This window comes from Ciconia boyciana, chromosome 1, assembly GCF_034638445.1.
Source record: "Ciconia boyciana chromosome 1, ASM3463844v1, whole genome shotgun sequence".
NCBI lineage: Eukaryota > Metazoa > Chordata > Aves > Ciconiiformes > Ciconiidae > Ciconia > Ciconia boyciana.
Genome location: NC_132934.1, coordinates 113,027,073 through 113,042,735, shown reverse-complemented (window position 1 = coordinate 113,042,735; position 15,663 = coordinate 113,027,073).

Sequence of the window (15,663 nt, the reverse complement as noted above, 5' to 3'; positions counted from 1 at the left end):
GCAGCTGTGTGGTGCTTAGTTGCCGACTGGTGTTAAACCATGACAGTGAGACTACACAACAAAAGCACTACAGTCTTTCTACTTGAAGTCTTCCTTCACTCATATGCAACTATTATCTCCAAGATATTATTGTAGTTTCTTAAGGTAGAACACAGAAATTAAGGAGGGGGGCGGGGGGAAGAAGATCAAAATGAGGAGACACAGATTGTTGAGTTTATTTTGAACTGAACTAACAAAATCAGGCAGCTGATATTTAGGGAAAAGTTGACCAGCTTAAAACCTAGTTTCCCCTGACTATATATTTGTTTAGATTTACTTTTTCATATTTATAGTTTACTTCTGCTTCATAATGGTGGGTGTTGCTGCTGATTTACTAATTGAGTTGTGGGCATTTCTGTGTTTGTTTTTTTTAATCGTAATAAAAGCAGGAAACTTCAGAAATTTATATTAGAAAACAAAACTCAGTCTTCATTCTTTCTTGAAGAAGGCAAACGTACTTTATGCCTGAACCAAAATTCTCCTTGTAGTCAGAACCTGATACACAAACTGGAAGAGAATTCAGCAGGGAGGAGGAGAAAAGGCATTCACAACTATTTTATCCAAAGGCAGACTTACTCTGAGGCTACTATTCTAATTTAATGACTGTATTAGCTTCTAGAGAAGTGTTTTGACTTCAGAGTGAGAATAACAAGTAAAGCACTCTAATATTGACATTATCGCTAAATTCTGCTTTGCTTTTGAAACCACATAGTCTCCCTTGAGATTACCTGCAGTGATCCTTGCAATTTCATTCTCCAATTATTCAGATCAAAGTACTGGAATATTTTACATCTCCTCCAGCAGAAAAAACACCCTACAATTTATTTCCTTTGTATTGAAACAACTCTATGAGAGAGTAGCTGACAAACAGCAATAACCTGGGTTTTTTCATATGATGGTGTTGTGGTAGAGAAAGAGGATGTGAATGTAGACCTGGAAACTGGGAAGGTGTCCCGGTCCAGTAATCCTGACATAACCATAAAGAGGCTTTCAAAGGTGGATGCTGTATCCTGCAGAATTCCTTCTCTGTTCTAGTGCAGCACACATGAGACAAGGATGGAGGAAATTATATCTCTCTTTCACAGACATGTGAGAGTTCATTTCAGAAGTATTCATTTTAGGAAAGAGTTTCAGATACATAAATATTCATTGCAAAAATTAAATATAAACTTTTAACTGGATTTTCTTTAAGATTTAGAAAGAGTTAAGACATGTTAGGTAAAAAAATTGAGTACCAATACTGAAAGCATTAATCAGATTGTGTACTTCTCCCTTTCAGAGTGTCCGGACTGCAAATCTATTGAGTTGCTAATAGGAGCAGCTTAAACAGATTGAGACCTCTTCAGTCCTTTTGAAAAGTATCTTTAAGTGTACAGAAATCCTTACTGAGTTTAGAAAACTCTGAGCTCTAAAGAAACCACAGAAATGTTGGACAAAGGTACCTGCTTTGCAACATGTAAGCACTTAGCATCTAGAGAGGGGCAGGAATTCACATCTCATCTCTTTGGTTATGGTCATATCTCAGCTGCTTCCCACTTAGTATCCAGGCTTTTTAGATCACCCTTTTATGCACCAAATTCTTCTAATGTAACACTGAGGAGGTCTTACTAAGTTGCTAAATGCCTAATTGTAATTTGATTTTCCCTAGAGGAGCAGGTACTGCTTTGAGGCACTGCAGAACATGTTATAGTTGCCTATAGCATTGGCTCCAGCATTTGATCTCTGATTATTCCTAATTATGTACAACCACACAAACAAAAAGCCTAACTAAATAAATAGTAAAAAGTCAGATAGCAAGGGGTGAAAAGATGAAGATTCTTAAAAGCAATGTATTTCTTATTCATATTTTATTCCACTTGACCCTTGACAGAATCAGTTCACCCCTTCACACACATTCTTAATGCCTTTCCACATTAATCGGACTCACAACGGTACAGCTTACCTTGTAAAAGATTACTTAATGCATACGACAGGCATATAGCAAAAGAACTGCCATCTATGAATGTACACTTCATAATCACATATTCTATTACAAATTAAATTCTGTCTGAGGGAACATGAAGTCCAGCATTTTAGTTGGCTAATGGAAAGAACCCTCTACTTTCTAACACTGTTTGCACTCTAACATATCATCTACCAGCTACAGTCCCCGGTTATAAATATTGCTAAAGTAGATAATGCACATTAGTTCCTTAGCAAGTGTAATGTAGCATTCAACTTTTCACTCAGTACTGCCTCAGACTAGAACAAGAATCCATTCTTCAAAGTGACAATGAAGTCTTTAAAATATTCAAACTTCTCCAGAAAGAATGGGCAAAAGTCTTTTCAATGTATATTATTAGTGATTTTTTTAATCAATTACTAGGATATTTTATGCCCAGCTGTCTACCAATATTCTGATATTTTGCTTTATAGATCTTACTTTCCTTAGATTAACTATTTCCTTTCAAAAAAAAAGAAATAAATGAAATAGTTTTAATATCAGTGTTTCGTACATGTCTCTTCACTGTTGATGCATCCATGAAACTCTACATGGATTTCCATTTTATGCTACGAAGGTCAATAAAAGATAAATGTAGACTCACTCCATCAATGCAAGAAGATTCAAAATATCAAATCCTTCTCATTCGGCTGCTGACTTCTGTGGATTACAAGGATGAGTTCCTCCACTTACGCTGTTTGTTTTCTCACATAGTGCAAACTAGAAAACATTCTTGCATGCATTCAAAAATTTCTTATGAACGGTTACCAGATCAGCAGAAATACCCTTCCTTATTGATGAACAAAATGACAAGCTCCCTCACTGCCTTTCCAGTCAGACATAGTTACATATTACCAAGGGAAATACTATTGTATAGGAAAAAATGTTTCATAAGAGATCATAACCACTTTATTCTGATCTTTTTCTTTCAAAGTACAATGCATGGCTTTTAAAAGATGGGCTTGCAAAGTGAATTAAGTAAACTTTGGAAAGATTCAAATATATCCTATACAAAACAATTAGAATTATTCTTATTAGGCTTCTCCAAAATCAATCAGCTGAATTAAATTTCCAAAAAGTTTAATTTCCTTTTAACACACAGGATTATACAAAGTATTAGGAATGTAAATCTGGGGAGAACCAACCAAACAAACAAACAAATACCAAAGCCAGAGACTTTCCAAATTATTTCAGTCTTCTCTGACCTTGGTATTCCTTGTCCTACTGATCAGAAAGATAAGTCAAACCTCATTTTGACAAAGAGACTGATAAATTGTTTCTATACGAAAAACTAATACCTACAATTGATTGCGTTGTCACTATAAACCATTGCCATCCAGACTATTTCTCATACCCAGCGGCATATTTCAAGTGTTTATTTTGCAATAAAAGACACTTTAAAGCACTGTATCAGCTATGAGTAATAAAGTCTCTCAGACTCTGCAAAGAAAAGAAATTTCTCCCATGTCTGATTCTAGAAAATCAGAAAAAAAAATAGGGGAAAAATAGGTTAAATACAGGAATTCATAAAGGATTTTTTATTACACAAACATATTTAGCAAGGTATCCGCACACTCAATCACAGATACAGTTGAAACTGTAAACTTTTCTTTAATCCTACATGAATCCTAATATAATTATTTGGGGGCTAAGATTATTAGCCCCCAAACTTAGATATTGTTTTAAGATCACTGAGAAGACTGAAGAAGCTTACATAGTCAATAGAAAGACGATATTGTCAAGATAGAGGTAGTGGTGTCATGACACAAAGAGGATGAGGGGGAATGGAGTGGAAAAGAAGTCAGGGCATCCACATTGGATGTTTCTGCAGATGGCATGGCTATTCCTTAGTCTACTCATTGGTAAGATGTCTAAACACAGAAGTGAGGTAGGTACAAGATGGAGATTGTGAAGACAGATGATAGAATTCCCACATAACATTTACGTTTCTGAATTTTCCTCTATTGACAGGGATTTTAAAGACCCATTTGAACTGTGATGGGAGTCTACATAGTTTCAAGCATATGAGCACTATAAAAGTAGAACAGAGTTACTGTGCTGGTTGCATTGCAACTGGGATACATTTCAGGTATCAAAAAGGACAAAATTTTTTCATTAATTTAACTAATACCAATTGTGTTTGACTTGTTATACCAACTTTCCCTCAGTTATGCCCACATAATTCTATCATGATTGGTGTTTGTTGAAGTCAGCAGGGTCACAAAAAAACATCCAGTGAGCAATACCAAGCAGAACAAGTTCATAAAAATCATAATCTGTTCTCAATTCATGAACCAAGAAAGATATATGCACTGACTATAAAAGAAGACTGACATTCATTCAATGAGCCCCTTAGAACATTAATGTCTCCATGACTGCATAGTACAACCTTGACTGAAGAAAATGTATGCTTTAGTTCTTGATACTTTAAAAGCTATCACCAGGAGCAAGCTGGAAGGCTTTTATAAAACCCTATTTATTCATCGAGAATACATTGTTTGTTATCTTAATGGTATCTATGAAACACCATGAATCACTATCTATCCCTATTAAATCTACTTTCATATTTCTCCCATCTCCTGTTCTCTCAACTCCATTTGGAGAAGTTGATGAGGCTGAATAAAGACTGTAATAACAGGATTTAATGGGTAGAGTATCTCTAGGTAGACAAGGTCATAAGTGTTGAGTAAGTAGCAGCAAAGGCAAAGGAAAGAAGCATGGTCTTAAACAAATCAAAACCTTGCAAAAACCTATTGTTAGTTAATATCCTAAGAAAATGATTCACTTCCTCTGCGAGTGAAATTCTTTGTTCATAAAAAAAAGATTAGATTGTTATTTCTATAAGCTTGTTCCTTTCCTTGATTTTTTCATCAGTTGTCTTGCTTTGGCAGTTAAATGTTTATAAAGGCACAGATTAACAAAAGCAGTTATGCAACTAATTCCCCTTGGTTACAGAGGAATTTATGATTCTAACTCCTTTTGCAAATCTGGGATTTTACAGATATTGTGAGTAATCCTTTCTATAAGTTGTAATTTGAGGGGTTTGTAATTTGAATTTTCTGCTATTGCCTGACCAAATAGTTTAAACTAGGGCTAACTGAACTTTCCGCAGTGCAGTACAGTGCAGTGTCAAAGTTAGTATTTCACAGACAGTGTTAACTATAAGCAGTATTGTCAACTTGACACATAACATTAAGTTAATTTTAATACATGGGTTTGAGTACTTTACCTTTTAGGGGATTGAGTAATCATCATTTTTCCTGAGAAAGAAATTTCATCTGAATGTGCATGCTCTTTTATTTGTTTTCCTGTCATATTGTAATATCAATAGTACTTACCATGCAGTCCAAGAATGAAGCTCATATATTTTGTCAGGTTATTTTATCCATAGTGCTACTAAAACAATAGTAATAAATTGTGCAATTACAAATATCCCAATTTTCATATATAACCGTTCTTCCCCTGCTCTTCCTTGTCTTCCGCTTTTCACCTAGCTGACAAACATTAATCTTCCTTTCTTCCTCTAAAGCCTTGAACCATTGCTGTTCTTGAGTGAGACTGCTCTTTGTCCTCCCTGCTACAATTGTTTCATCCACTTCTATCTCCCTTGCAGCCCTCAACGATTGTTGCATCCTCCCTTACATCTTCTGGCTCTTCCCCAGACCTCTTCCATCCCCTCACCATTTCCTCTCCTCTTTTAGGTCAGATTGTTCTGCTCCTAACTTCTGACACATTCAAGTTCTTGGTGTAAGTTTTGTTTCCATATATCTCAAAAACATAATAAAAAAAGAATGCATATATTTGGTCAATATTCACTTATCTCAAAAGTTTCTACTATGCAGCATTAGCTGTACAAGTAGAGTTCAGTGAAACACCATGAAGTGTATTGGACTATTAACCCACATTAGCCAAAGAAGCATAAAAAGTCACCAACACAAGGACTAAAATGAACCAATATTCATTAGAATACAATCAGAAGCAAGAATTATGGCCTAATAATAGATGGATTTCAGGGAGAAGAGATTAAGTGAAGGGAAAAAAATTATATTTGATGTGAGCAGCGATAATAAGGGATCAAAATAGCATTTGAATCATAACCTCCTAATAAAGCATTTACTTCATTTTGAGTATGTACTTTGCAAACATATAATATCGTACTTGGCATTGCTTTTGGTTGAGTAATTCTCTCCAGGTGTAAGTCAGGCACTTTCACTTACATGCTTCAATACACATACTCATCAGTCAAGTCATTACATACTTTTTTTCTCTAATCTTTTCAACTACTAAGAGCTAGACTGAATATATGGGTAATACAACAGAGGGGTAAAACATCCTCCCAGTCTGTTTATTACAGTAACTAGAGATAATACAGTAGCAGTGCACAATAGTAATGTACCAGATCCTTTGCTGGTCCAGTGATTTCACGAGCAAGGTCAGTTGCTGGCTGATGATCTGGTCTTATATTTAATTAGTGATTCACTCACCCATGGCAAAGACAGCAACTTGCTATACAAAACAAATAAAAAGAGGAACAGTATTTCCAATGTGTTAAGGAAGAGGTAAAACTATTATAGATCTTAATTCTTTCCCTGTGTGTTTGAATTCTCTGGTAAGACAGCTAGCCAAATAATGTTACATCTTGATGACAGCTGGGTGAAATCAATAGGAAATTTGTCACATCAGTTAATGAGAGTTCTTGGATTTAGTTGGGTTGGTTGTTTGTTTGTTTGTTTAATTTGGGGAATTTTTTTTTACCAGATGAGTGATTTTCTGTTCTTCCTCTGACAAGATACTTTGATATCCTCATGATCAATTCAGAACAAAGAAAATATTTCAGTCTTCCATACACACTGCAGAAGTGATTTTTTTCCCCTTGTGTCTTTGTTCCCCAAAGGCTCTGGATGCAACACTAGAAGCCCGTTAGCTTCCAGGCAACTACAAGTGTTTCATGTACAATCCAATAGACTTCCTAAGGTTGTTACATTTGCTAGGCTTTTGAAGACTCTGTATGTTGATGTTAAACTAACTCCTATTTGCAGTATTTATCACTATTTCATTATAAACGGGAAAACTTAATAATAAACTTCAACAAGCCACAACACTCCAAATAATTCTTCAGTTTAGAATGAAAAAGAATTTGAGCTACACACTGTGTATCTTGATCTCATATATAATAGTACCTCTAGCTTGTATATAGCTGCTCTACATTAACTGTCTAAGAATCACATAAAGCCAGTCAATGTTCACTGAATGTCACAATAAAAGAAAATCAGTCAGCAAAAATATCTGTATAAGTCTTTGTCAATTGTTTAGGTAATTAGAAGAATATTAAGCCAAAAGTACAGGTTCCAAAAGAGTTCAGATATGACTCGGGAAAAGAAGTCACTATACAGAGAAATTTTACAGTTTTCAATTTAGATACTGGAGATCTGACTACTGTCTCCTTTAAGTTAATGAAATTCTTCTTAGGTCAAACCATAATTCCCCTTGAGAAGTACTCCCCTTGAAATTTAGGTGCCTAATTCCCCTATGCACATTTGAAAATTCCAGCCCAAGTTGTTTATCATCAAAATATCATCAGTCTATAAGTATGTGCTGCTTTGCTTGCCCACTTGCTCGCTTGCTTTTCTGATGTTGCTTTAAACATACAAATATAAGCACTTCATTAAACTTCATTTTAAAAGATTGAACATATTGGCACTAATGAGAATATTAAACAATTTCTGTAACAATAAGCTAGTTAGCTGATCAGAAAAAACTACTCAACTTTTTGCAAATCAGTGTAGTAAAGAAGGCTGTTTGAAAGCCACGCAACTGACACATGAAACAAAGTAGAGATAAGATAATTACCTAAATATCTAATTACTGGAGTAGATAAGTTACACCAAGTTACCTATTTTTTTTTATTATCTCACATATTCAAATTATCTTTAAAATAATCCTCATTGTTTCACTTGTGAAACTAGATGGATGAGTGCTTGTTTTCAATATAAATGTATGATTTCAAAATCTGAAGCGCTGCCAAACTAATAGCAAGTGCATTTATGCTAGATATTCATAGAATCATAGAATCATAGAATTGTTTAGGTTGGAAAAGACCTTTAAGATCATGGAGTCCAACCATAAACCCAACACTACCAAGTCCATTACTAAACCATGTCCCTAAGTGCCACATCTACACAACTGTTAAATACCTCCAGGGATGGTGACCCAACCACTTCCCTGGGCAGCCTGTTCCAATGCTTGACAACCCTTTCTGTGAAAATTTTTTTCCTAATATCCAGTCTAAACCTCCCCTGGTGCAACTTGAGGCCATTTTCTCTCGTCCTATGGCTTGTTACCTGGGAGAGGAGACCGACCCCCACCTCACTACAAGGTCTCCCCTGGTACTAAGGTCTTCCCTCAGCCTCCTTTTCTCCAGGCTAAACAACCCCAGTTCCCTCAGCCACTCCTCATAAGACTTGTGCTCTAGACCCTTCACCAGCTTCATTGCCCTTCTTTGGACACGATCCAGCACCTCAATGCCTTTCTTGTAGTGAGGGACCCAAAACTGAGCACAGCAGTCGAGGTGTGGCCTCACTAGTGCTAAGTACAGGGGGACAATCACTTCCCTAGTCCTGCTGGCCACACTATTTCAAGAGCAGGCAAGGATGTAGAGAGAGGAAGAAAAAGAACTACACTTTTAATTTATGAAAATAAAGACTTTCAGAATTTTCGGCTGAGTTTGCCTTCTTCATTCTCCTATGAAATTAATTTAGATCTTGGAGAACTCCAGAAATGTTTGGTGTTTCAGTATTACCTGTCTTCAGCATTCAGCTCTGCTGCCTCTGTTACAAAACCCCTACAACTGCTTTTGACTGTGGAGAGAATCTTCTAAAGAGCATATCTTGATGGGCTTTTCTTCTTTGCAGTTAACAAACCAATGCAAAAATTACAGCAACCATGGATTTATGATGGGAGAAAAATCCAAGCTGCTCAATTGGCTTATCTTGTTACTAAAGTTAATGAAGCAACTGCTGAAGGAATGAAGAATGCCGTGAAAGTGATCACTTTATTTCCATACATAGTCCAAAATGAGTTAGCTAGGTGAGACTACGCTTCTTTAATGGAATACAGCAAGTATCCTTGACTCAAAACACAGATACTTCAGTGTTTAATTTGAAAATTTCACAGATCCTATCATATACTTGATATTTAAGAAATGGTGATATGCATGGGCCTAAGTTTAATATCAAGAGTGTAGATGAGTGTTCCATCGTTGTAGCACTGAAGAGAAAACTATTGACCATTTATTTCCCTTTTATACTATTTAAAATAAAATTATACGTTTGTAGCTAGGAAACAAAGCTCTCAAGAAAATTTTTTTTTTTTTGAAAGCAAGAACACAAACTTTTGTTTAGATTTCTAGGCCAAAACTGACAGAATTTTTTTGCATGTTAATCTTAGTCAAAGTATATCCATATCTTTTCCTCTGTTGTGGTATTTAAGCCTTGGCACATTTAGAAACCTTATGAATCTCCACGCTCTAAAGATACCAAGCCAACGTGTTTGCCTCTAAAAGCCTCCACACTTTAAATCACAACACATTTTTTTGTTCCCCCAAGGTTGCTGGAATTAAAATAACTTTAAATCAATATGAGACACACAACAGCTCTGAAAAGTCTGGGCCATTTCATAGTCAAATTGGTCAGGGAGATTAGAATCCAACAAACTGAGAATTGTCCAAATTCTCAGACAAACACCATCACTCCAAAAGTTCCCCCCTTCCTTCTTCTTCCCCCAGCTTTATATGCTGAGCATGACATCATATGGTATGGAATATCCCTTTGGTCAGTTGGGGTCAGCCGTCCCAGCTGTGTCCCCTCCCAGCTTCTTGTGCACCCCCAGCCTACTCACTGGTGGGGTGGGGTGAGAAGCAGAAAAGGCCTTGACACTGTTCAGGCACTGTTCAGTGATAGCTAAAACATCCCTGTGTTATCATCAACTCTGTTTTCATCACAAATCCAAAACATAGCACTATACAAGCTACTATGAAGAAAATTAACTCTATCCCAGGCAAACCCATTGCAATAAGAATTATACACTTATTTACACTTTGTCAACAGTACACAAAAGCAGTTCACTGTTTCAGAAATACTAAGGCTATTTTTATTAAAAGAAATAAATCAACCATTACCTATTTAAACTATTAAAAGCTGTCACTTTCAACATAAAGATGAATAGTCCTCCTCTCAAGAATATTAACAGTGTTTTCTTATCTCTATTCATTATTACTGTCAATATATCTTACAGTTAATCAGATTATTTCTTTCAAAAGCATGAGCATTTAAGTTCCAAGCAGGGCAGGATTTTTTTCATCAAAGAAGTGTATTTAAGTATTTGAGGCAGTAAAAAAGCATCTGAAAAACTATGTGGGATACATTCTTTCAGGTCTTTACTCATAAGTCCAGTCTTTTAAAGCATTTAGAGTTATATCTAGGGTTATGCTATACTTCTCATTATGAAGAAAGAAAGATAATTTAACTTCATTTAAAATGTATATATGTATATTATACTCTCTTCTGTAATAATGATCCTCAAAATGATAAATAATAGTCTAAAAAAGACAAAGGTCTGGTATAAAATACATCGAGGTCAAAGGAAGAAACACTGCTAGGTTTCAAAGTACCTGAAGTGAGTAGCCTGCTATACAGAGTGATGAACCAGCCATTAAACTCATCAGAAAACTGAAGTTATTAACAAAACTGAGATGCTACAAGCTGACTTGACAGCAAGAGAAGGTAAAAAATGTACTTTTAAACACTGTCTAGTTTTTATTCTTAATAATGTGTAAAAAGCCATGGGAAGTTATGAATTATACAATATGGACTTTCAAAGTGGTTGTGTTAATCATTATTCAGCAATATATGATGTGTCTTGAGACAAAGAGAAGAAAGTCTTAATCAGCTGCTAGAAACACCGTGTAAGAGCATCAGAAACATGGAAGGGCAAGGATTTTTAATATGTTGGGAAGATAGAGCAGTTTATATTCGCATAAAGGGCTATAGCTTATACGTATACATCAGTTAAAAGTAGTATTTTGATAAAAGCTCCTAAACTTTTACTTAAGATTGGTCTCAATCAGACCTATGAAAACATAAATCTTTGTGAATACCCCCCCACCAAAATGGTTCTTGTTAAATAAATCTATCACTATACACTATAGACTATATGCTACTTTAATAACATGACAATAATATTTTAACATCAAGCTTATGTTACATTATTTTGTATTTTTTTTTTTATTTTCTTCAGCTCATGAGTCTTTCAATCTTTAAGGCTTTATATAAAAACTAAAGATCAACAGAGTCGGTGCCTATGATGATATGTAATATTAGTATATGCAAGATATCTAATATACAACAGTTTAATAACTGCACTGAATGTAGACCTATGCTGCCATAAAAGGGACAGAAAAATACTGGGAAAATTACAAGGTATTCCCCCCAGCCAGTGTCCTAAGTTAGATCTTTCTATCTCTTTCTTGTCACCTTGTAAATTAGAGTGCCTGTCTTTAAAGATATGCAGTCAGAAAATTACAAGTCAGGATAAAGGATGCCATTTATAGCCCTGCTTGACGACTGATGGGTTCTGTCTGTGTTTAGTTTAATCCCTTCTGCCTCTGAATATACTAATATGGGGATCCTAGCAAAACCAGAGTTTGTCAAAGTGGAAATTTCCACATCTTCAGGGAACTGGCATTGAGTCAGTACCTGTTATTTAAGGAATCTTCAAAACCACATACAGGTATCTGTTTTCACTGATTTGACTATTGCTAACCTTTACTCTTTGTCACCCAGCTGACTGACATCTAGCAGTGTTTTCAGTTGCTTTATTTAAGAATGAATTTGTTTTTTGAAATCACTATTGAAAACATTCTTGCTGGAGCACAACAGAGCCCTGCTTCAACTTTTCCCTGGCTCATTTTTGTGCAGAAATAAGAGAGCTGGCAGGGGTCTGTGTGTGCTTGGGTCTCACTGTGACTGAGAGGCAGGATATTAGCTAAGTTTCTGCATCTAGACCCCCAAAATTAAATAGCTTCCCTAGCTGGGGTGTGGTCAATGGAGTTCATGTCAGGAATTTCAAGCAAACATTGGTTTTGTTTGTTATCCATTACTAAAATCATATTTAAGGTCATTGATTTAAAATAATGTGTGACCACTCTTGCTATAGTTTTTGCCTTCTCATCTTTCCTGTCCTTCCTTATCCTTGCATAGCTGTTTTAAAACTCTAAAAAGTTAAATTATAAAAGTTAAACATTCTAACAAGTTTAGTAAGGATAGAATTTCTTAAGTCTGGAAAACCTTTTCAAAACCTGCAACTGTTTATTTTTCTTTATATCATATATGTTTTATGAGAATAAAATGCATATATAGAGAACACCTGTTCTTCACACAATGTAGCATATCTATCTGTTCCAGTACTGTTTCTACATTCTCATTGTCACATGTTATTTCTGCCATTTCAAAATAATAAAACTAATTGAAATAATAACTATTAACAAAGACCATTCTTTGGTCCTTCATTAGCTCTATCTTATTTCCCTCAGTGGTTCAGTTAGGCTTCTTCAATATATATCTCAAAAAAAGTGCAAAAGAATAATTTAACAGCTTCCATAATATCTCACTACAGAGGCTACTTTCTTTCACCTTACACTTTCCCCTTTTTGCCACAGATTTTTCCCAAGGCACCACCTTCCTCTTCTCTGAGACTTACTTGCATGTCCCAGACTGAGATTAAACATAGCTCTAAAGACGTAGGAGAGTTATTTCAGGCTGATGGGGGGTTTAGGTACTGTGTCAGTATATAATATGTAAATATATGAAATATTGCTGTCAATGAGGGACAACTGAAAGGTGTAACAAGGACTGCTTCAATATGAGAATTATAAAAGCTTTGGTTTTTTAGGAACAAAGTTTAGCTCTCTCATATGAATATATATAGAATAAAATGTTTTAAAACAATATCGTCCGTTGCAAACGTTACACTAAAAAGTCATTTGTCGGTGATAAACAATTATATGGATGGAGGAGATTCAGTAAATCTCATTCCTTAAAAATGTTTCCTTGCGCAGGACTTCCCACATAATTACAGCTATGTTTTTTGGATGGGATCTACAGGATTCTGCTACTGCAGTGTTTTATCTATTTATGAACCATATTTTAAAGCCATTTTTCAATCAATCCTTCTTTTAGTTATTCAAACTCATACCTAAACTGCAAGCAAATGAGAAATCCCAGTGAGGCTAGTGGCAATCTAAAGATGCTTCAAATTAAATATCTGTATAAACATCTTGCTCACTTAGGGCCCAACAGTGAGATATAAAGAATGACTTCAGATGTTTTCAGATACCTACATGTGATTCAGAGAAATCATAAAGGTCTGCCAAAGTCCCACATGACCAAGCATCTTCCCAAAGCAGTGATATAACTCAGATACAGTGAATTCCTTTACAATTACATTTGTTGAAGATATGGCCATTAGCATTTACACAGTTCATTTATAAAATATCACGATTTAGCCCAGTGTTAAATGTGAGACAATGGCAACACTGCTGATGGTAATACAATATTTCTATATTTTTACAGCAACTGTGGTGGTTTTGTTAGTCTTTCTGCCTCAGCCAGAGCCTGCAGGTATTGTTCAGAAGTTATTCACACCATCCTATAAGCAATTGCTGTGGAATCAACAGCTCAAGAGACTCATCTGCCCACAGGTAATTCCAGGCATATCTCTCAAGGGGGGAGACTAATGAGAGTGAAAATGAAATAGTCCAGTGATGATACAGAACAGGAAGACAGAGTCAGTGGTGAGAATAGAGGCAGGGAGACATGAGTGTTCATCCTGAATTCAAAATGAAGTTAACTTTAATTTTAGTTTCAGAAAGCCTGGGCTTCATACTGGTAGTTTTCTTTAGCACTGGCTTGAGCAGATAAACTTAGAATAAATTGAGAGTATAAATTTAGGTTTCCTTCGTGATTTATATAAATAGGGGGTCTGAATTCACACAGAGGTTAGGTATTAGTGATTTATTTATTTTTTTAAAATTCAGGTCATTCTAACAGCCTTCACACCAGAGAATGGACCTACATGATCTTTTTTTATTTCAAGTCAGAAGAATGAAATGGCTAAACAAATTTTCAATATCTATTTAGCATGGTGTATATATCCTTTATATATGTCATATAAGTAATATATTTATGCTATATATATATATGTTTATGTCTACAGTTTATGTCTATTTATATACAGTCAAAACAGCTTATTAATGATTGTACTTTAACCGATTATTTTAGAGAAATTCCAATATTAGAATGACAATTAAAAAAATTTAAAAGTGAAAGAATAGAAAATGTTAAGAAACTCCCTTCTCTGAGAAGCCATATTGAAAAAGCAAATGTATATATATTTTTTACACCACATATTTCTATGCAGTTCAATACCTTACTGAAAGTGAAAGAAATTATGATGATTCTTAAGGCTAGTGCTGCTTTAAATAAATAAATTGTGCAGTGGGAAACTCACCATTGTCCCAGAGGGACAGTGCAAGATAGATACAATACTAAAAGCTTTTTTAAACTGGAACATATGTTGTTCTGATTCTTTTTAGAGGGTTGAAGGATATCCCCTCTAACAGATTGAATCCTATTCACATCCTTTCCTCATCCATTTTACTTCCCTATTTCTTCGTCTTTAAAATGTTAATTAACTTCTTAGTGTACATATATCCCAAATTAGCTATTATTAACTTAAACAGTATGCTACTTTATGCATGTTGTATGTAAAGCAGGGTAGACACTGCAGCTTGCTGCAGGTTGATTCAGCCTGTCAGAAAACTGAGTAAATGAAGCCATTCTGAGCTCCAGGCTGTCAGAGCTGGATTGCTTCTGCCTACCTGAGCAAATCTAACTCAGGTATCTCTACAGTAAATGCAGTCTTCAGTGTAGACACATTTAAACATATATGGCTACACTTGTGAACAATCCAAATGACTTACAATCACTGTTAGTGAAAATAATGGGGTGTTGAAGGTTGATGATAAACCTCAGATTTTACTAATCACAACTTCGAGCATGCATCCTACATGCTCCTCTACTGAAATCAAAGTCAGAGTATTCGTGTAATGTTATTTATCTTAGAAGTAAGGGGTTTCCTGTATTTTAAATAATTTTATTTAGCTTGTCTTTAATGCTAAGATGTTATCTCTAATAACACCTTCATCCTTCATCATCACAAAGTACAAACCTTTAGCAAAAAAGTTAAGGGAGTAATCAAATATAAGTGTGTAGACAGTGTCCATAACACCATGTTAAGACTAACTGGTGTTTTCAAAGCAGTAGATTATTAGAAATGCTTATATCAAAGTAATTTTGTCAGAATAAATAAACTTCAGCATATTCCAAACCAGTTATCATCTATATAAAAAATTAATTTCTAAAAAGAAAAATTGTAACACTAGTCATCTTATCCCCAAAGTGACTTTGGTGTTATGTAAATATTAACCCTTCCTGTAATAGAAGTTATAAACATTTTTACAACAAAGTTCTGTTCAAATAAATATTTCAAAAAGAAAGAAAAGAATATGTCTTGTGACTGAAAATGTA